The 22,833-nt window shown below is 40.9% G+C and overlaps 1 long non-coding RNA gene across 1 annotated transcript; it reads right to left on the bottom strand.

The window, feature by feature from the left end:
- Positions 1-62: 62 nt before the first annotated feature.
- On the bottom strand, positions 63-3,227 carry LOC123602708. The gene is made up of 2 exons (XR_006714527.1): positions 2,569-3,227; positions 63-948 (listed from the first exon to the last, which is right to left on the bottom strand). It is a non-coding gene; the product is annotated as an uncharacterized LOC123602708 (long non-coding RNA).
- Between the last annotated feature and the right edge of the window lie 19,606 nt (positions 3,228-22,833).

Below are 22,833 nucleotides of genomic sequence, written 5' to 3'. Positions count from 1 at the left end.
AATCTTTGCCTTTCCTGGAAAGGCTTTCCTGGAACGTGTTTTGGAAAGTGGAATGCCTGAAATTTGAACTTTATACTTAACATGTTTTATTTGTTTGGAAGGAAAGGAAGAGGGAAAGGGATACAACTCAGAGAGCTACAAAGAATTATAAAGTCTCAAGTATGATATAATTGCTTAATTTGATTTTATGTCTGAATGTTATGCACTGTATATATGAATATTTAAAGTATCGAAAATAGATTATATTTAAATGCTGACAATCAAATTCAATTTTCTGGTGTAACTTCGCAACTCAAAAGTCCTTGTTCAATCCAGTTGACTTAAAACGATATTCGGTAAGGAGAAAATTTAACTTTGATGTTGGATACAAAGATATGCTAGTAGTAATTATGCAAATGATCGAGCAGGACCTTGTGTAACTGTCGAATGTCTTTTCAATGCTCTTGAATAATTTGTAAAGAGAGGATTTAAACACTGCTGGTCTCTCCCTTGAAAAAGAAGCCTGTAACACACTAAATCGTTGCAAACAGCTGGCTGGGACGGTGAAGTTCCCTCTGCGAGGCTGGCTGGTGCCGATTCTCAGCCCGGTTATAATAGGTGCTTATGGAAGGCCCCGAACTCACCTGTACAAGAAGCGTGACTTTTTTATTTCCCCCCCTTGGCAAGTTGTCTTTGGAGCTACTCATCTGCCCGGTGGTGAACACATCCTGTCTGTCAAATCTGGGCAATGCTGACCAGTTTACGAGCCCCCCTCTCCGCAACGTTCACCCATGTACACACTCCTTCCCTTTCTCAGGGGTTGGAGAGTGCCAGTGAGGACAGTTGGAATAGACTGGGATGTCTCCTGGTCCTCTGTCACGTCAGTCCGAGCTGGCATTTCCTAAGACATCCTATTCCCGTTTGGTGTCCAGCTGCCAGACCAGGATGATCGTGGTCATGACTCCATGTCTGAAAAAGAAGGCCTCTCTGAACTCCGTTACTCCTCCCCTCTCAGGGGGCACCACCCACTCTGCCATGACTCTCTGCCTCTCCAGGAAAGTTGCCTCGGGCTCTCTCAGCCTGGTCCAGCCACAAGGCCGTTTCTTCTCAACGGCTCCTATACCTCGAGAGATACAGCTCTAGAGACTGGGCCACAGGATTCCTTCCTAGGCGCTCACCAGCCTGTAAACTCCCATCTGCTCTTTCTTCTCCTTACAAGCTCAGGGAACTTTTATCTACTCTTTGAGAAAAAGAAAAGCTCTGGAAAAACTGGCTCTGACTGATCATATATTCTTATATGCCTGTGGTTATGGCATCAGTTTATGCCCTGGGTTATTGATGGTTCTGGCTTTTGAAGTTCAAAAGCTTCTTATCACAAAAGTTTAATCTCTGCCTTGGGTTTCTAAAACATATTTTAAACCTCAAAGGCCAGGGATTGACTTCTTTTGGTATCTTCACTATGCTGTAACAACCCTTCCCTGAGGCATGGCTGCCAAGAAGTCTATTTGGAACAGGGGGAAGGACCACTGAGAAAAAAGAAAAAGTAAATTATCAGAAAAACAAAACAGTGTATCAAAATAATATTCTAATATCTAATGAACATAATTGTAAAGGTCTCCACATTTTGCTGTTACCACTTCACCCTACCTGTGAGCCACGAACTTGGTCAATGGAGGTCCAGCATTTTGTACACGTGTTTTAAATTGTGCTGTTTTCCTTAGTAAATTGAATACAGTTGACAGGCTTGCTTAAATTCAACAAGCGTCAAATTGACTGTTTTTGACCTACCAGATGGTATCTTCCTTTGTCTCAAATGCAAAATCACTAACATCAGCACTTGATTTTTCCATTTTCCACTCTCCTTTGATAAACAAGGGCAAATATGCAACGAGACGTTCAAGTGATTACACAAACATTGCCATATTTAGATGGCAACGCAGCTCAACTGAAATGGTTGGCTGGCAGACAGCAGTACCATGAGGTAACTTAAGGGGGGTTAGTTGCTGAAATAGACAAAGTAAAATTTGGTGGAGGAAGGGAGTCCAGGGGTGCGGGTCCTATAATATATATGAAAGGGCCAGTTGGACACATTCATGATTGCCCTCCCTACTTTCATATCTCTAAGTAGGAGCAATTATAACAAGGTTATTTGTAACAGCTTTACTGAGATATAATTCACACACCCTGCAATTCACCGAAGTAGGAAAAAAAAAAAACCAAAACCCACCACGCTTTCATTCCAGTGTGTTTCTCCTTCACCCTTACACCACTACCCAACTCACAATACTTCTGACACAAGATGTTTGGGGATCTTCCCACCAAGCAATTCTCAGTAACATCAGCTGGGGGTCCTACCGTGGAGTTCATTTCTGATACTAACCAGGCCCCACAGGTAAAAACTCGGTGCCACAAGATTACCCCTGCCTCCCTTAAGCTTCAACAGGGGACTTTTTGCTGTTACTTTCTGCAGGGGACAAAAGACGCTACGCCTAGGAGAAACTTCCCTGAAGGTGCTGGTTTTACCTGACTTGGATTCTTCCTAGGCTTTGGACACAAGCCGAGTTTGCCCCTAGTTCAGGATTGCCTCACCTGCCAGGCCTCTGCTGCGTGCCGGGGTGGCCAGTAGGGCTCAGGAGAGGACAGGTGCCAGGGAGTCCCCAAAAAAGAAAAAAAGAGAGAATTTTACCGTGTATAGTTTTGTGTGTGCTTGGATACACCATAGGGTGACGTGGGATATATTGTACATATAGTCTACATACGTGTCTGAGATTATGCACGATTGGTGCTTTGGCTTTGTAAAGAATTTCCAGATCACCTGACAACAGTTGCAGGGGCAGGGGGATTGGTTCTCTCATCATCCCTGATGTTTGGGAATATTCTGTTTGCTTCTTAGATAGTTAAGAATGTATTCAGCTACTCTGTACTAACTTGAAACGTGTTTAAGGAAAATGATTTCGCCCTCTTGCCGTCCCCCCCACCCCAGCTCAGTAATGTCAAGAAACTAAAACCCGATGCCACAGCTCCCGTAGGCTTTTTAGAGATCTTGGATTTTTATGTAGTCTTAGTCATTTTTAATAAATGTGGTTCATTAAGGGAAAAAAAAATTACCCCTGCCTCTAGTGTGAACAGGTGTATGAAGGAAGTGGTGAATAGGTTTGTTGATATAGAACAAGGTGTTCTCATATGAGCATTACAATGTCGAGATCACATATTAACCCGTGCCAGTGACGCCCTCAACACGGCTGGGTTTTCACCAGCAGTAAAAAAAAAAAAAAAGAAGACTGTCTTCGCAGGTAGCAGCCTTACCTTTCAGTGATGCCTTGAGAGTTAAGGAAATGAAAAATCCTTTCTACCAAATTATAGGCTTGATGTCAAATTGAAGGCCTAGAAAATATTACATGTAGAATCCTGATATTGAGTCGGCCACAGATACATACACCATCTCTTCACCGTCAGCTGTTAGGTCAGTTACTCTTAATATAAAGTAGGTTGGTATAAACACCAACACTGGGATGGAGCCTTCCAGCACTGCGGAGCGGTAATCCCCCGGAGCACCGTGCTGGTTTATGCTTTACTTAAAGCGGATGATGGCGAAACACTTAGCACTGACTACGTAGTAAGCTAAATGGCAAATACGAGGAAGGAAAACTGGAAAACTCTTCTCAGGATGCGCTGCAGCTCAGCTTTCAATGACATCTGGATCTGTACTTTGAGGAAATAACAGCAGCCAGTGGGCAGGCTGCCTTTCGGGGGTCCAGACTGGAATACCTTTGAAATGGATGAGTATACCAACTCCCGTCATTTGCCGAACGGTCGCAAACAAGGAGACAAAGAATTGAAAACCTGTAGATCAAAATCGAAAACTTGCTTTGAAATTCACAGTCAACTCGTGCATGCCTAACTCCACGCTAGGTTTGCATCAGCCTTTTATCTATGTGATACATTGAGATGGCAGCAGATATTCAAGAAGTGGGAGCTGGAATTCTTTATTGCTCTCAGTAACGTTTTGGAACACCAATAGTGGTTTTATTTGTTAAAACAAAGACAGGGTGGATGTACAGAATGAAATAAACATGCTGTCTATTCAAAAAAGAAAGAAAAAAAAGATTACCCCTGCCTCAGTTCAACACCAATCACAAGTAGTAGGTCCCAGGTTACCCACAACTTCTGTTCTACTTGGCCACAAATGAGAGGTTCCCATGACCTGCCCACCCACTCTTGGATTCTATCATTTGCTAGAACAACCCATAGAACTCAGGGAAACACTTAAGTTTACCAGTTTATAATAAAATAAAGGATATGATAGGGGTGCCTGGGTGGCTCTGTCGGTTAAGCGTCCAACTCTTGATATTGGCTCAGGTGGTAATCTTACGGTTGTGGGTTCGGAACATGCTTGGGATTCTCTCTCCCTCTCCCTCTGCCCCTACCACACTCACACACACTCACACGCACCCACACTCTCTCTCTCTCAAAATAAATAAATAAACTTTAAAAAAATGAAATAAAGTAAAGGATATGATAAAGGATACAGATGAACAGCCAAATTAAGAGCTATGATGGGCAAGGTCCAGCAGTCCCCCAAGTTTGGGAGCTTCTGTCCCTGTAGAGTTGGGGTATGCCACCCTCCCCGCATGTAGAGGCATGCACCAACCTAGAAGCTCTGGGAACTCCATACTATTAGGATATTTATAGACGCTTCATCATGATTTCATTTCTAGCCCTTCTTCCCATTCTGGAGAATGGGCAGTGGGGATAAAAATTCCAAGCTTCTAATCATGGCTTGGTCTTTCAAGCCATGACCAGCCCCCCTGCCCCCCATCCAGGAACCCACCAAGTGTCACCTCATTAGAACAAAAGACATTGTTATCACCCAGGAAATTTTGTCAAGAATCAGGGTCAAAGAGAAAATCCTTTTTTTTTAATTAATTAATTTATTTGAGAGAGAGACAACATGAGTGGGGAAGGGACAGACAGACAGGCAGAATTCCAAGCAGGCTCCATACTGTCAACACAGAGCCCAACTCGGGGCTTGAACTCACACTGTGAGATCATGACCCGAGCCAAAAGCAAGAGCCAGACGCCCAACCGTCTGAGTCACCCAGGCATCCCTCAAAGACCAAATCTTGGAACAAAAGATGTTCCTAGTGCTCTGATAACTTAGAAAATTATAAGGGTATTAGGTTCCTGTGCCAGGGACCAGGGGCAGAGACTAATATACATATATATTTTTTTTTATTATTTCACATCACCCATTTAAAGCATACAGTTCAATGACTTTTAGTCTATTCATGGACTTGTGCAACCATCACAATTAATTTGGGAACATCTTTATCACACCCAGAAGAAACCTTGGCCACCATCCTGCAATTCCTCTACTGTCTTTAGTCCTTGGAGATCACTAGTCTACTTTCTGTCTCAAGAGACTTGTCTGGACATTTCATATAAATGGAATCCTAAAACTATGGTCTTATATGACTGGCTTCTTTCACTTAGCATAATGTTTTCAAGGTTCGTCAGTATTTCATTTTTTTATATGGCTGAATAATATCCCATTGTATGGATACACCACATTTTATTTATCCATTTACTACTTGATAGATATTTGGATTGTTTCCACCTTTTAACTATTGTGAATAATGCTGCTAAGGACACGCATGAGAATGCAGCCATCTGCCAGCCAGAAATAGACCCCTCACCAGAAACACGGACACTCTGATCTCAGACTTCCAGCCTCCAAAAGTGAGAAATTTCCATTGTTTAAACCACCCAGGCTATGATATTTTGTTATAGCAGCCTGATCTAAGAAATTTATTTTTTCTTTTGTTGTTGATGCTTTTGGTGTCATATCTAAAACTCCATTTCCAAATCCAAGGTCATGAACAGTTACCTCTATGTTTTCTTCAAAAGATTTTATGGTTTTATTTATTTATTTTTTTAATATTTATTTATTTATTATTTTTTTTTTTTTAATTTTTTTTTCAACGTTTATTTATTTTTGGGACAGAGAGAGACAGAGCATGAACGGGGGAGGGGCAGAGAGAGAGGGAGACACAGAATCGGAAACAGGCTCCAGGCTCCGAGCCATCAGCCCAGAGCCTGATGCGGGGCTCGAACTCACGGACCGCGAGATCGTGACCTGGCTGAAGTCGGGCGCTTAACCGACTGCGCCACCCAGGCGCCCCTTTTAATATTTATTTTTGAGAGAGAGATAGAGAACGGGATTCAGGGAGAGGCAGAGAGGGAGACACAGAATCTGAAGCAGGCTCAGGCTCTGAGCTGTCAGCACAGAGCCCGAAGCAGGGCTTGAACCGACAAACCGTAAGATCATGACCTGAGCCAAAGTCAGTCACTTAACTGACTGAGCCATCCAGGCGCCCTAAGGATTTTATGGTTTTAGCTCTTAACCATTTTGAGTTCATTCTTGTATATGGTGTGAGGAAAGTATCCAACTTCATTCATTTGTGTGTGGATATCCAATTGTCTCAGCACCATTTGTAGAAACTGTTGTCTATTAAATAATCTTAGCATCCTTGTCAAAAATCAATTGACCATAAATATATGGGTTTATTTCGAGACTCTCAGTTCTACTCCACTGATCTATATGCCTATTCTTATGCTGGTTCCCATGCTGTTTTGATTAGTGTAGCTTTGTAGGAAGTTTTGAAATTAAGAATCATGAGTCCTCTGGGGTGCCTGGGTGGCTCAGTTGGTTGAGTGTCCAACTCTTGATTTTAGCTTGGGTCGTGATCTCAGTTTCTTGAGTTCAAGCCCCAAATGGGCTCTGCACGGACAGCGCAGAGCCTGCTTGAGATTCTCCCTCTTTCTCTACCTCTCTCTCTCTCTTACAAAATAAATAAATAAACTTAAAAAAAAAAAAGAATCATGAGTCCTCCAACTTTATTATTCTTTTTCAAGACTGTTTTAGCAATACTTTTTTTTTTAAGTTTATTCATTTATTTTGAGAGAGAGAGAGAGTGGGAGCATGAGAGGGGGAAGGGCAGAGAGAGAGGAAGGGAGAAAATCCCAAGCAGGCTCCAAGCTCCCTGTCACCATGAAGCCCAAGTCTTGGAGCTTGATCCCATGAACCCTGGGATCATGACCTGAGCTGAAATCAAGAGTCAGACGCTTAACCAACTGAGCCACCCAGGCACCCCTGTTTTAGCTGTTCTTGGTCGCTTAAATTTCCATATGAATATTAGGATCAGCTTCTCCACTTCCATCCAGAAGCTAGCTTGGACTTTGGTAAAGACTGCATTGAATCTGTAGGTCAATTTGGAGAGTGTTATTAAAAAAAAAAAGTTTTTTTAATGTTTATTTACTTTTGGGAGAAAAAGACAGAGCATAAGTGAGGGAGGGGCAGAGAGAGAGGGAGACAGGGAATCTCAAGCAGGTTCTGGTCTGTCAGCACAAAGCCCAACATGGGGCTTGAACCCATAAACCATGAGATCGTGACCTGAGCCAAAGTCAGATGTTCAACTGACTGAGCCACCCAGGTGCCCACGTGTTGTCATTTTAAGAATATAAAGCTTCAGGAGCACCTGAGTGGCTCAGTCGGTTAGGGTCCGGCTTTGGCTCAGGTCATGATCGCACTGCTTGTGGGTTCGAGCCCGGCGTCAGGCTCTGTGCTGACAGCTCAGAGCCTGGAGCCTGCTTTGGATTCGGTGTCTCCCCCTCTCTCTTCCCCTCCCATGCTTGTGCTCTGTCTCTCTCTGTCTCTCAATAATGAATAAATGTTAAAAAAAAATTTTTTTAATGTTTAAAAAAATATTAAACCTTCCTACTCATGAACATGGGATGTCTTCAGTTTATTTAGATCTTCTTTGATTTTTTTCAACGATGTGTTATAGTTTTCCAATATTAATTTTGCACTCCTTTTGTTAAATCTATTCCTAAATATTTTGTTCTTTTTGATACTACCATGAATTGAAATGTTTTCTTAACTTAATTTTTGGAATGATCATTGCAAGTGTATAGAAATACAAAGGATTTTTTAACAACTTTATTGAGACATAATTCACATACAATTCACTCATTTAAACTTCATAATAGTAGAAATACAATTGATTTCTGTATATTCTATATCTTGCAAACTTGCTGAACTCCTTTACTACGTCTCACAGTTTTTAGTGGATTCATTAGGAATTCAGGGTCATATTGCCCTGAATAGAGAAGGGTTTACTTCCTTCTTTCCAATCTGGATTCCTTCCTTCCTGTCCCCTCCCCAGTTGCCCTGGATTGAAATTCCAGTAGAATAAAAGTTGTGAGAGTAGATATTCTTTTCTATTTTTCTTATTTTAGGACATTTAGTCTTTCACCATTGAAAGTATTATGCTAGCTATGGGTTTTTCATAGCTCCTTTTATCAAGTTGAGGAAATTCCATTGTATTCCTATTGTGTTGAGTGTTTTTATCCTGAAAGGGTGTTGGATTTTCTCAAATGATTTTCTTCTGCATCTATTTATGTCTATTAAATCAGTAACAATGTCTCCTCTCTCCTTTTTTTTTTAATTTATTTATTTAGAGAGAAAGTACATATGCATGTGTGCAAGCGGAGGAAAGGCAGAGAGAGGGAGAGAGAATCCCAAGCAGGCTCCACTCTGTCAGTGCAGAGCCCGACGAAAGGCTTGATCTCACAAACTGGGAGATCATGACCTGAGCCAAATCAAGAGTCAGACGCTTAACCAACTCAACCACCCAGGTGGCCCTCCTCTCTCATTCTTGATTTTAGTAATTTGAAACTTTTCTCTTTTTTTCTTGGACAGTCTAGCTAAAAAGTTTGGCAATTCTGTTGATCTTTTCAAGGAACCAACTTTTAGGTTATTGATTTTTCTCTATAGTTTTTCTATTTGCTGTTTCATTTCTACTCTAATCTTTATTATTTCATTTCTTTTGCTTGCTTTAGTTTTGGTGTGCTCCTCTTTTTTCTTCAATGTCTTAAGGTAGAAGGTTAAGTTATAATGATTTGAGAGCATTCTTCTTTTATAATATAGGTGTTTTAGCTATAAATTTCCCTCTCGGTACTGCTTTAACTGTATCCCATAAGTTTTATTATATTGTGTCTTCATTTTCATTCATCACAACATATTTTCCAGTTTCTCTCATTATTTCCTCTTTGGCCTGTTGGCTATTAAGGAATGTGTTGATTCCATATATGTGTGAACTTCCCAAACTTCTTTCAATTATTGATTTCTAATTTCATCTGACTGTAGTTGGAGATTGTTGAATAATTTTAGTCCTTTTAAATTTATTGAGGTTTGTTTTATGATCTAGCACATTGTCTATCCTGGAGAATGCTCCATGTGCACTTGAGAAGAAGTTATATTCTGCTACTGTTGGGCAGGGTGTATCTATAGACATACATAGTTACTGTTAGATTAGTTGGTGCATAGCGTTCAAACCTTCTATTTCCTATTGATCTTCTACCTAGTCTACCCACTATTGAAAGTGAAGTACTGAAGTCTGCAACAATTATTGTCAAGTTGTCTATCTCTCCCATTATTTATCAGTTTTGCTTTGTGTATTTCGGGGCTCTGTTGTTATATAGATAGATAGATAGATAGATAGATAGATAGATAGATATAGATATATAGGTATATAGATATAGATATAGATATAGATATATAGATATAGATGTATGTTTATTGCTATATCTTCCTGATAGGTTGGTCTTTTTATAATTACAAAATTCCCCTCTTTATCTCTAGTTACATTTTTTGTTTTAAAACCTATCTTGTCTCATATCATTATATTCACTCCAGACTTCTCTTAAGGCTCTGTTCATTTGTCTTCTCTTTTTCTTCTTTTCCTCTTCTTTGGATTTTATAACCTCTGTTGATCTGTCTTCAAGCTCACTAATTCTTTCTTCTACCGGTTCAAATCTACTGTCGAACGTCTCCAGTGGGTTTTTTTATTTCAGGTACTATACTTTTTAACTCCAAAAATTCCATTAGATTCTTTTTATAATTACTATCTCTTTATTGATACTCTCTGCATAATAACAGATTGTAACCATCTCCTCTTATTTCTTTGAGCATGATTTCTTTTAGTTCTTTGAATACGGCTACTTTGAAATCTGTCAGTCAAGTGTGACATCTGTCCTCACAGGCAGTTTCCGTTGCTTACTTTGTAGCCTATGTATGGGTCCCACTTTCCTGTTTCTCTGAATGTTACATAATTTTTGTTGCAATTAGATACTCCTGATAATATACTGTAGCAACCCTGGAGGCCAGCCCCTCCCTCTTCATCCAGAGTTTATTATTGTTTACTTGTTTGTTTATTTATGTATTTATTTTTGAGCAGCAGGCCAAAGTTTATCAGAATATAAGATTAGGGGGGCGCCTGGGTGGCTCAGTCGGTTAAGCGGCCGACTTCGGCTCAGGTCATGATCTCGCGGTCCGTGAGTTTGAGCCCCGCATGAGGCTCTGTGCTGACAGCTCAGAGCCTGGAGCCTGTTTCAGATTCTGTGTCTCCCTCTCTCTGACCCTCCCCCATTCATGCTCTGTCTCTCTCTGTCTCAAAAATAAATAAACGTTAAAAAAAAAAAATTAAAAAAAAAAAAAAAGAATATAAGATTAGGAAGGAAGAATAGTAGGAAAGCTCTCTTTACAGAGAGGCGACATTCGAAAGTGAATGCCCCTACCTGTTGGTTTATTGACTGGCTGAACGATTTTAGTGAAGTGTATTTCCTCCACAGTGTGAAGGCTCTGATGCTGCTCTTCAGAAGATGCTGTATTGGGCATGCACACAGTCACTGTACAATGACAGTGGGACTTAACAGGGCTCTCTTCCACTGTCTCTTTCCTTGTGGGCTCCACCAATGCCAATTTGTGCTATTGTTTGTGACAAATCCCTGGGACATAAATTGCTTCAGAGTCTAATCCAATTAAATTTGTACTCCCTTGCAGGGGAAGTTTTTGAGGTGAGTGTCTGAGGTTTGTTCTGTCCCCAGGGGGCTCTACCTAGATGTCCCTCTCCCTGGGTCTCTCTGGTAAACTAGCTGGTTCGTGCTTTCAGTTCTATCACTCATGAAGCTACCAGTCTTTTCTTTTCTTTTTCTTTTTTTTTTTTTTAATTTCTTTCTTTACTTAAGTAATCTCTACACCCAATGTGGGCTCGAACTCACAACCCTGAGGCCAAGGGTGACTCGCCCTGCTGACCAAGCCAGCCAGGTATCCTGCTATCAGCCTTTTCTTAATTGCTGTCTCATAAAACCTCCATTGTTTTTTGAGAGCACCCTTAGACATGAACTTCTCCACATTCTGTTTCAAGCAGCCTGCCCTGAAAGGAGAACTTTAGAGTTCTCCGTTTTACAGCCTGTCTCTTCCCCTGGGCAAAACCCCTGAGCTGTGTTTCTGAGCTTGGGGCAGGGATGATGATGTCTTTCTCCCTGAGCACACCCTTACCTTAAGAGGAAGGCACTAGGTGGGACAGTAGCCTCTAGTCTTCTCAGTTTTCCTCTCCCAGTATGTTATCTCTCTCCTCCAAACAACCTGGAATTGGGGCCCGTGTTCTTAGCACACAGTCTCTGAGCTACAGCCTCTATCTCAACCTCTCAGCTGCACTTGCCATAACTGAGCCTTTGCAAGAAACAGCTGGTGATGAGAAATGTTGATGGTCTGGGTCTGCTCCTCTTGGAAATCTATCACTGTCCTGAACGGGGAGCTGGAGGAAGAGAGAGCACTGAGTTCTGTGCTGGAGTCCTGGGGCAGCATTTCCTTCAGGCTGAGCTGGGACAGGGAAGGGAAAGAGCAGGTCACGGTTCAAATGCCACAGACTTGCTGTTTTTGCCAAGTAGATTTTCTTAAATAATTGTTTCTTAATTTACCGTATGCCCTAAAAACCATTAAAGACCTTAAATGGCTTATGTTTTATGCTATTGACCAGTTATGCCTGTTTGCCTGGGAAGAAGGTCCATGGAACTCCTGAGAAAAAGTCTCTCCTTGACCAAATTTTAGACAGGCTCTTCTGAGCCCTCGCTTCAAAGGGGGCTTGTCCTTGGGCCCTGTCCTAGGCCTGCTGAATACAGCAAAGAATCCTTCTAATTCAATCCCCAGCCCTTGAGATCTGATCACTTTTGATATCTCATCAAAGTTCTTCATCTCCCATCTTGATCCCTTCCCCTTGGCTTGTTAAGTATTTTGTTAAAGCCATTTACCAAGAACCCCCCAACGCCTGACTATTACCTAGGAATAGTCCATTGCTTGACCCTCTCACTCTGCTTCCTTGCTCTATAGCCCACTTTGTCCTTACTGTGTTTGGAATTAAACTCAGGCCCACACGGAAGTCTCTTTCCCCTATTGTAATAGTACTGGATAAAACTTCCCTTTGCTGCTTTTAGCTGACATCCATCCTTTTCTCTTTGACACTCCTCACACTGGCCTTCCAGAAGTGAGTCCCCACATAACAGTTTCCTAACACACCGCGTCGTATGTAGCGTCCAAGTCCACACATTATGGAATAGAAAAGTTAAGCACTGTCAAAAGTGTTACTGAAGTATCACAGATATTACTGATATGTTACCTGAGTATCACATAAAGTATCACATTTAATTTCATTTCCTTCCAAATTCCATTCCTGATGCTCATCTCTCACAAAGGCCTGTGACTTTATTTTTGGCTTAGATCATTCCTTTTTTTTAAAGTTTTTGTTTTAATTCCAGTTAGTTAAGATACAGTTTTATATTAGTTCAGGTGTGCAATATAGTGATTTCACCCTTCCATACAACACCCGGTGCCCATCACAAATGTGCTTCTTAATCCTTATCACCTATTTCCCCCCTTCCCCTACCCAACTGCCCCCTCATGACCATTCGTTTGTTCTCTATAATTAAGAGTCTGTTTCTTAGTCTCTCTCTCTCTCCTATTTTCCTTTTGTTTGTTCATTTTGTTTCTTAAATTCCACCTATGAGTGAAATCAGATGGCATTTGTCTTCTTCTGACAGATTTATTTGGCTTAGCATAATGCTATTAGTACTCCATCCGTGTATTTGCAAAAGGCAAGACTTCATTCTTTTTTATGGCTGAATAATATTCTACTGTATATACCTGCTACACCTTCTTTATCCATTCATCAATCAATGGACACTTGGGCTACTTCCATATCTTGGCTATTGTAAATAATGTTGCTATAATCATAGGGTTGCCTGTGTCCCCTTGAATTAGTGTTCTTGTATTCTTTGGGTAAATACCCAGTAGTGCAATTGTTGGATCATCAAGTAGTTCTCTTTTTAACTTTCCGAGGGACCTCCATGTTGTTTTCCACAGTGGCTGCCCCAGTTTGATTCCCACCAACAGTGCACGAGTGTTTTTTCTCTACATCCTCACCAACACTTATTCTTTCTTGTGTTGTTGATTTTAGCCATTCTGACAGGTGTAAGGTGATATCTCATTATAGTTTTGATTTTCATTTCCCTGATGATGAGTGATGATGAGCACCTTTTCCTGTGTCTGTTGGCCATCTGTATGTTTTCTTTGGAGAAATATCTGTTCATGTTTTCCACCCATTTTTGTTGGTTTGTTTGTTTATTTTCAGAGAGAAAGAGTGTGTGATCAGGGGAGAGGCAGAGAGAGAGGGAGAGAGAGGATCCCAAGCAGGCTCCATGCTGTCAGCACAGAGCCCGAAGTGGGGCTCGAACTCATGAACCATGAGGATCATGACTTGAGCCAAAATCAAAGAGTTGGACACTTAACTGACTGAGCCACCCAGGTGCATTTTTAGTTAGATTATTTGGGTTTGGGGTGTTGAGTTTTACAAATTCTTTATATATTCTGGATTCTAATCCTTTATCGGATATGTCATTTGCAAATATCCTTTCCCATTCCATAGGTTGTCTTTTAGTTTTGTTGATTGTTTCCTTCACTGTGCAGAAGCTTTTTATTTTGAAGTAGTCCCAGTAATTTATTTTTGCTTTTGTTTCCCTTGCCTCAGGACATCTATCTAGAAAAAGTGGCTACAGCTGATGTCAAAGAAGTTACTGCCTGTGTTCTCCTCTAGAATTCTTATGGTTTTAGTTCTCACATTTAGGTCTTTAATCCTTTCTGAATCTATTTTTGTGTCTAGTGTAAGAAAGTGGTCCAGTTTTCCCAGCATCATTTGTTGAAGAGACTTTTTCCCATTAGATAGTTTTTCCTGCTTTGTCAAAGATTAATCGATCATTTAATTGTGTGTTCCTTTATGAATTTTCTTTTCTGTTCTATTGATCTATGCATCCATTTATGCTAGTTCCATACTATTTTGATTACTATAGCTTTGTAATATAACTTGAAGTCTGGAATTGTGATGCCTCCAGTTTTGCTTTTCCTTTTCAAGATTGCTTTGGCTATTCAGGGTCTTTTGTGGTTCCATACAAATTTTAGGATTGTTTGTTCCAACTCTGTGAAAAATGCTGGTGGTATTTTGATAAGGATTGCATTAAACGTGTAGAGTGCTTTGGGTATCATAGACATTTTAACAATACTTCTTCCAATCCATGAGCATGGAATGTATTTCCATTTCTTGAATTTCTTTCATAAGTGTTCTGCAGTTTTCAGAGTACAGGTTTTTCACCTCTTTGGTTAGGTGAATTCCTAGGTATCTTACTGTTTTGGGTGCAATTGTAAATAGGATTGTTTTCTTAATTTCTCTTTCTGCTGCTTTGTTATTGGTATGCAACAGATTTCTGTACATTGATTTTGTATACTGAGACTACAGAATTCATTGATCAGTTCTAGCCATTTTTTGGTGGAGTCTTTAGAGTTTTCTTTTCTTTCTTTTTCTTTTTCTTTTTTGTTTTTTAGTAGCACCCAAAAGTTTATTAGAGTATAAGATCAGAAAGGAAGAATAGTAGGAAAGCTCTCTTTACAGAAAGGGAACATTCAAAAGGGAATGCTCTGACTATACGCAAGGTCCTTGTTCTATAAAGTTCTCATTGCACCCTCCCCCTTCCCCCTTGGTCCTTCTCAGGTTCTACCCTTATTGACCAGATACCTCTAGGTGCTGGGTTATCCATTACTGATTGACTTGTTTCCATTGTATAAGGGGTGGTCTATGGCCTAGGGTTTTCTATATATAGTATCATGTCATCTGCAAATAGTGAAAGTTTTATTTCTTGCTTACCAATTTGAATTCTTTTTATTTCTTTTTTTTTTAAGTTCATTTATTTTGAGAGAGAGAATGCACACATAATCAGGGGAGGGACAGAGAGAGAGGGAGAGAGAGAATCTCAAGCAAGCTCCATGCTGTCAGCACAGAGCTCGACATGGGGCTCGTTCCCACAAACCCCAAAATTATTACCTGAGCTGAAATCAAGAGTTGGACACTTAACTGAGCCATCCAGGAACCCCCACCCTTTTTATTTCTTTTTGTTGTCTGATTGCTGTGGCAAGGTCTGTGATTTTAAAGTTTACAAAATTTTGCATAACTATTGCTAGTATCTCTATAACTTCTGTACAGGTCTCTCACCACTGTTCTCAGCACATCATCAGCTACCAAAGGCATAGGCACACAGCTCAATTCATGTTAGTGGTTGGGTCAGTAGCACAGGAGCGTCAAGTGGATAAAAATATAGCAAGTGTCTGAGACTTACCAACACATGTGGCAAATTCTACTTTAAGACCCCAGGCTATACATCCTATAGCTGATTCTAGTTCTGCATCTTCTGCTACATGTTCATAATCCAAGGTAGTCAGAGGACACAAATGGAAGCGTGACCCCATAGAACTCATCACGACTGCTTGCCATTCACAAGATGTAAGTAAGAAGCTTAAAAGAACAGCTGAGTGATATTCACTCTAAGAGGCTAAAGGAAATGGCCAAGTAGTAATACTTTCCTTTGCTCCCTAATTCATGAAAGGACTATTCCTTCTTCTCTGACTTTGGATAGGACCAGGTTTGCCAGAAGATGGTGGAATAAGGATGGAAGTTAAAGAGAAGAAGCCTAGTGCTGTTATTAGACTTTTTCTGGTAAGCATTGCAAATGCTTTGTATCACTGCCTTGCAAACCAAGAAGGATCAAAATCCAACATGATATGGAAGGGGATTTGCTTGATCAAACTATTCCAATTTTGGAAATCTATACTACTGAGCTTCTTATATATACGAAGATGGGGAAAATGATATTCAATGAAACACTATCTGAAAGAGCAAAAATTGGAAACAACCAAAATGTCCATCAATAGAAAAAAGAATAAATAAGCTTAGTGGGGCCGTATGATAGACTGCTATGCATAAAGATTAATATGGGCAGATGTCCAAAGTATATTTTAAATTTTAGAACGATACACACAGAACCATCACTGTGGAAGGAAGGAAGGAAGGAAGGAAGGAAAATGTCATTTTCATTTGCATTTGTTGTCGGCAAGAGTCAAAGTTTTTGATATACTTATTAATCCTATAATCTTTTTGATTTATTCATTCAAGTCTTCTGACCATATATTGTATGAGTTTTTTATATGATAAACACATTACCCATGTGTCATATCTGCTGATTTTTGCCACTTGTCATGTCTCATATTATGCTAATTATCTGTGTACATAACTGTTAAATGTGCACTTTAACATATCTTTTCCTTTTTTATTAATCCTATCATTTAAAAGTTTGTAAGTTAAAAAAACTTAAGACAGGCCACAGATTGAAAAAAAATATATTTGCCAAACACTTAAGAAAGGATTGTTATCCAGAATATATGGACAACTCTTTTTTTTTAAGACCTTTTTTTTAAAAACAATTTTAGCATTTTATTTTATTTTTTGAGAGACAGAGTGTGAGCAGGGAGGGACAGAGGGAGACACAAAATCCGAAGCAGACACCAGGCTCTGAGCTGTCAGCACAGAGCCCAACGCAGGGCTCAAACCTATGAACCGTGAGATCATAACCTGAGCCGAAGTCACACGCTCAACCAACTGAGCCACCCAGGCGCCCCTTTAAGGTCTTATCTTTAAGTAATCTCTACACCCAACATGGGGTTTAAACTCATCACCCTGAGATCAAGAGTGCATGCTCTACCAACTGAGCCAGACAGACACCGCCAAAATATGTGGAGAACTCTTAAGACTCAATGATAAGAAAACAACCCAGTTTAAAAGTGGGCAAAAGATGTGAAAGACACCCCACTGAAGACAATACAGGTAGCAAATAAGCACAAGAAAAGATGCCCGGCATCATACATCATTAAGGAATTGCAACTTAAAAAAAAAAATCCTACTACACAGCTATTAGAACGACTCAAATCCAAAACACTAATGACACTGAACGCTGGTGAGGGTGTGCGGTAACAGGAACTCTCACACTTTGCTGATGGGAATGCAAAACGGTACAGTCACTTTGGAAGGCAGTTTGGCCATTTTTTTACAAAACTAAACATACTCTCACCACATGATCCAATAAACACACCCCTTAGAATTTACCCAAAGGACTTGGAAGCTTCTGTCCACACAAAACATGCATGAATGTTTATAGCAGCTTTATCCAGAAGTGCTAAACCTTGGAAGCAACAAAGATGTCCTTCAGTAGGTGAATGGATAACCAAACTGTGGCATAGCCATACAACGAAATATTATTTGGTAATAATTCAAACAAAAGAGCTATCAAGCCATGAAAATCCATGAAGGAAACTTAAATGCATATTGACAAGTGAAAAATGTCGATTTCAAAAGGCTACCTCATGTATGATTCCCATTATATGACATTCTGGAAAAGGCAAAACTATGAAAATGGTACAAAGGATCAGCTGTTGCCAGAGGTTTGGGAGAAGGAAGGGATAATTGGGAGAGCATAGGGAATTTTTAGAGGAAAGAAACCATTTTGTAGAACACTGTAGTTGTAGATACATATCATTTTTAAAAAATTTTTTTAACATTTATTTATTTTTGAGAGACAGAGAGACAGAGCATAAGCAGGGGAGGGGCAGAGAGAAGGAGACACAGAATCCGAAGCAGGCTCCAGACTCTGAGCTGTCAGCACAGAGCCCAACGCGGGCCTGAACTCGGGTACTGTGAGATCATGACCTGAGCCGAAGTCAGACGCTTAACCAACCGAGCCACCCAGGTGCCTCAGTAGATACATATCATCATTACACATTAGTCAAAACCCACAGAAAGAGGGGCACCTGGGTGACTCAGTCGGTTAAGCACCGACTTTGGCACAGGTCACGATCTCATGGTTCATGGGTTTGAGCCCCACATCAGGCTTGTGCTCTGTGTCTCTCTCTCTCTCTGAAAAACAGATAAAAACATTAAAAATAAATTTAAATAATTTTTTTTTAAAAGAGAAAGAAACTCACACAGAGAGTGATCCCTAAGGTAAACTACTGACTTCAGTTAAAAATAATGTATACATCAATACTGCCTCACTAACACAAAATGTTAATAATAGGGGAAATTGGGGCAGGGGTGGAGAGGGGATGACGTGAGGAGATAGAGGGGAATGCTCTATACTTTCCACACAATTTTTCTGTAACTGCTTCAGAAAATAAAGTCTTTTTTTTTTTCAAAAAGTTTGCAAGCTCTTCCCCTTAAAAATTAATATTTATTTTTTCCTCCCTTTTTAAAAATATATGTTTTTAAATCTAAGTTAATGTAGAACGTGGTACAGGGGGAAAAAAATCTAAAAAGATTTTTTTTTCTCCTAATTGTTAACTCCATCATCCCCATATCATCTTCTGACTTTTCTTCCCTCACTGATTTGCGATGCTTTATCAAACTCTTAGGTACAATAGGACCCATTTCTGTGTTGATCCAGTTAACGTTTTGAACTACAATTGATCTACTCATCACCCAAGAAGTTCCTCTTTATTCTTAGCCTTCTATGTCCCTGGCTTGTAAAGTGAGCCTTAAAAACAACTCTATTCCCTTTCAGATCGTACTGAATACTGAATACTTCAATTCCCAAATGACTCATCACATTATTGATGAGGAAATTGGGGCACACAGAGTACACAGACTAAATGGTGGTTATGCAACTGAAAAGGAAGAAATGGGACTAGTACCCAAGCGTTTTTCACCTATATCGGGACATAATCTAAATTCGATCTGCCAATTTTTCAAACAGTTGGAGCTTAGGAAATTTTCGAGAGGTGTTCATTTATTAATTGGGGTGCCGTGGGCAAAAAAGAGGACCTAATGTGCAAATGCCCCTCCGTCGTTCTAGGATAAGATACGATTCTGGAGTTTTATTTGCATGAGACTCTTCCCATCTCATTCTCTGGGGAACGCAGTGCAAGTTCCTGAATGGAAGGAACTGTAAGACACTGATAGGGTAAAGCCCGTTGGTCCAGAGATGGATCCGCAAGGACTTCTCCAACTTCAAGACAGGAACCTCAGGGCAACAAGACAGCAGTAGTCTTAGGAGAGGGGCCGGAGGGGAAGTAACAGCAGCCATAGCAGAAAGAACAAGAACAGAGGCAGGTCTCCGGAGAGTGGAGGAATACTAATGGGAAGCTAGGTTGGGGGTCATAGTCTGTCATGATGTTTACTCAAGCCTGAAGTCTGAGAGGAAGTTGTACAGGATTGAAAAGTTATGCTTCTAGTATTAACGAAGTAGACCCCTCTTCCTCGGGGGACAACGAGGTTGTTTCCAACTCTCTTGGCCTCTCAACCCTACCTACCCACCACGCAATGTAATATCTTGCTTGTGTGGAAGCCCTCGGAAGTATTTTTTTATTATGTAGTAGTCCAACTTCCAAGTGTGGTAAGCCACTCCCATTGAGCTAACCGGTCTGGAAAATAGTTCGGAACAGTATACCCAGAGCCCTAAAAATGTTCTTGCCTTTTAACTCAGAAATTCCTCTTCGAAGGAAATAATCCAGATGATGACGATTTAGGCGCAAAGGTATTTATTATGGCGTATTTATAATATGACACATAAGTATTATACCTAAATATCCAACAACTGAGCAAAAGTTAAATAATGATATATCCATTTGATTAAATATCATGCAGCCATGAAAAAATATTATGGTCTTGAAGAATTAACTGCGAAATGTTATAGGGCAACGTTAGACCAGAGAAGCAGCTGTTTATTTTTTTTAACGTTCATTTATTTTTGAGAGAGAGAGAGAGAGGGAGAGAGACAGAGTGTGAGCAGAGGAGGGGCAAAAAGAAAGGGAGACACAGAATCTGAAGCAGGCTCCAAGCTCTGAGCTGTCAGCACAGAGTCCGATGCAGGGCCGGAACCCATAAACCAGGAGATCATGACCTGAGCCAAAGTCAGACGCTCAAACGACTGAGCCTCCCAGGCACCCCAATCTGTTAAATTTTGTGTTTTTTTTTTTTTTTAACAGAAAAACACTTGATGGGAGGGTGCCAAAATGTTAATAGTGCTTGCTTCGGGACAGCAGGGTTTAGGATTACAATGGATTTACCTTCTGCCTTTTTAAAAAAACTTTCTGTACTTTCTGTTTTCAATCATTAAATTTTAAATTTCTTTTTACAGCCAGTAAAAGGAATCAGTTAAAAGGAAGTTACTCAGTGACTTGCCCTACACTTGTCATCAGTTTCGAACTGGTAGGATATACCTGGGCCAGTCAACACTAAGCTCACCTGTTTCCTGCACCCCACTCCCCAGGCCCTGTCACTCTGAACCGCTGGCTATCCATGGGGATTATACGCCCCACATGTGGCAAACACGCAAAAGCACAGAACACCTTGCTTTGGGTGGGAATCTGCATCTCCAGAACAGGAAGCTTGCATTCTGGATTGGGAAAGACAAGTACAGAAAGAATTGATGAAAGATGGATAAAAGGAAATAGGGAAATGTGGCTCTCTAGGACACGAGAGATCCAGTCCCAGTGTCAGATTCTAGAGCTTCTCTAAGAAGGGGCTTCATTCACTATGGCCTTGGAGAAAAAGTACAGTTGACCTTTGAACAACATGGGTTTGAACTATGCGGATCCACTTAGCTGAGAATTTTTTCAATAAATACAGTATAGTACTATAAATGTATTTTCTCTTCCTTATGATTTTCTCAAGAACATTTTATTTTCTCCAGCTTACTTTATAAGAATACAGGACATAACACAGGAATACAGGACATAATATGTAACGTACAAAATATGTGTTAATTGTTTATGTTAGCAATATGGTTTTGAGTCAACAGTAGGCTGTTAGTAGTTGAGTTTTGGGGAGTCAAAAGCTACATGTGGATTTTTGACTGCCCCAGGGTGGGGGAGGGGGATCGGCGCCCTTAACCCCAGCGCTGTTCGAGGGTCAAGTGCAGTTGTTTTCTTTGGATGAGGACCCAGACTGCAGAATTTGAATCCCTGTAGCCACAGTTCAGTGGTTGAGCAGAGAAGATGAAATAGACATTTCTCAATTTTAGCATACTTGGGGCGCCTGAGTGGCTCAGTCAGTTAAGCATCCCACTTTGGCTCAGGTCATGATCTGACGGTTCGTGGGTTTGAGCCCTGCGTCGGGCTCTGTGCTGACAGCTCAGAGCCTGGATCCTGCTTCTGGCTCTGCGTCTCCCTCTATCTCTCTGCCCCTCCCCTCCTCATGCTCTCTCTCTCTCTGAAAAATAAATATTAAAAAATTTTAAAAAGAATTTTTAGCATACTTAAGAATCACTAGGGATATTGTTTGAATTGCTGGTTCCTAGGCTCTACCTCTGGAAATTCAGATTTAATATGTCTGGACTGGATCCAAGAACACTGTGTGTTTATCAAGCAGTCCTCACCACCACCACCAAAAGCTTCCGGTTGCACTGAGCACAGTTTTAAAAATCTAGAGACTCTGAAATTGTAGGCAAAATGCTGTGTGTGCACACTCTTTTAGAAGAGATCCCTAACTATCATCAGATTCTCAAGGAGTTCCATAATCCAAGAAGGCTAAGAACCATCATGATAAGCACAAAAACAAGTAAGGAGGCCTCATTCAAGCATCAAGTCAGAGGGGCAAAGACAAAGTTTAAAAACAAAAAACAGGAGTGCCTGGGTGGCTCAGTCAGTTTTCAGCTCAGGTCATGATTTCATGGTTTGTGGGTTCAAGCCCCACGTCTGGCTCTACACTGGCAGTGCAGAGCCTGCCTGGGGTCTTCTGTCTGCTTCTCTACCCAACTCACGCTCTCTCTCTCTAAATAAACCGTAAAGAAAACACAAAAAACAAAAACAGCCCACAAAGCCGAACCAGCAGAAACCAGGCAGAATTAGGATGGACTGGGGTGAAAGCCGATGGCTGGAGGACGCTGAGGGGTGTACCTAAGTCATGTTCACCTATAAGTCTGGAACATTAATAGCCTATTAGTCACCGGCCACTCAGCGCATGGGTGTGTGACTTAAAGGCACAGAGATCAGGGAGACATTAGCTCCAGAGGAGAATAATTAGCGGGGAAGTTTAGTGGATTTTCCTAGCAAGGCAGGCCCCAAGATTGTGGAGATAAGGGAAGAAAAGTGAGTTCGTTGTTGGGTCTTCCAGTCTGGAGTTAAAAGGGCGATACGAAGTTAGAGTAGTGGTCAAGCAGATGTGGTGGGGACACAGCTGAAGCAGTTGTAGTTGAGACAAAGGCCTCGATGACAGAAGTGGTCACCATGAGTCCAAACAGGTGGTGTCATTCCCTACCTGCCCCCGCTATCAGTCATGGCGCACAGGAGGACCAGGCCAGAATCTCTGAGAACGGGGTGGCACAGGGAGCTGGGCTGCAGCCCGTCGTCCAGTAGGCGCTCAGGGAGACTTTGTTGTCAGAAGAGTCAGCGTATTTCCTGACCCTCTTTGTTGTCCTTCTGATGACTACAAAATACTCTCACAGAATGTTTTCACCTCCTGGACCAAATCTTCATTAGCTAAATTCCTCTCGAAACAAATTTCTCATTCACTTGTGATATCACAATAGTCCCGTAGCTAATTTCCCCACCTCTGATCTTCTGCACTACAGCTCAAGCAATAACCT

The sequence above is a fragment of the Leopardus geoffroyi genome, chromosome D1 (assembly GCF_018350155.1).
Source record: "Leopardus geoffroyi isolate Oge1 chromosome D1, O.geoffroyi_Oge1_pat1.0, whole genome shotgun sequence".
Lineage (NCBI taxonomy): Eukaryota > Metazoa > Chordata > Mammalia > Carnivora > Felidae > Leopardus > Leopardus geoffroyi.
This window is presented reverse-complemented; position numbering and strand designations above follow the sequence as displayed.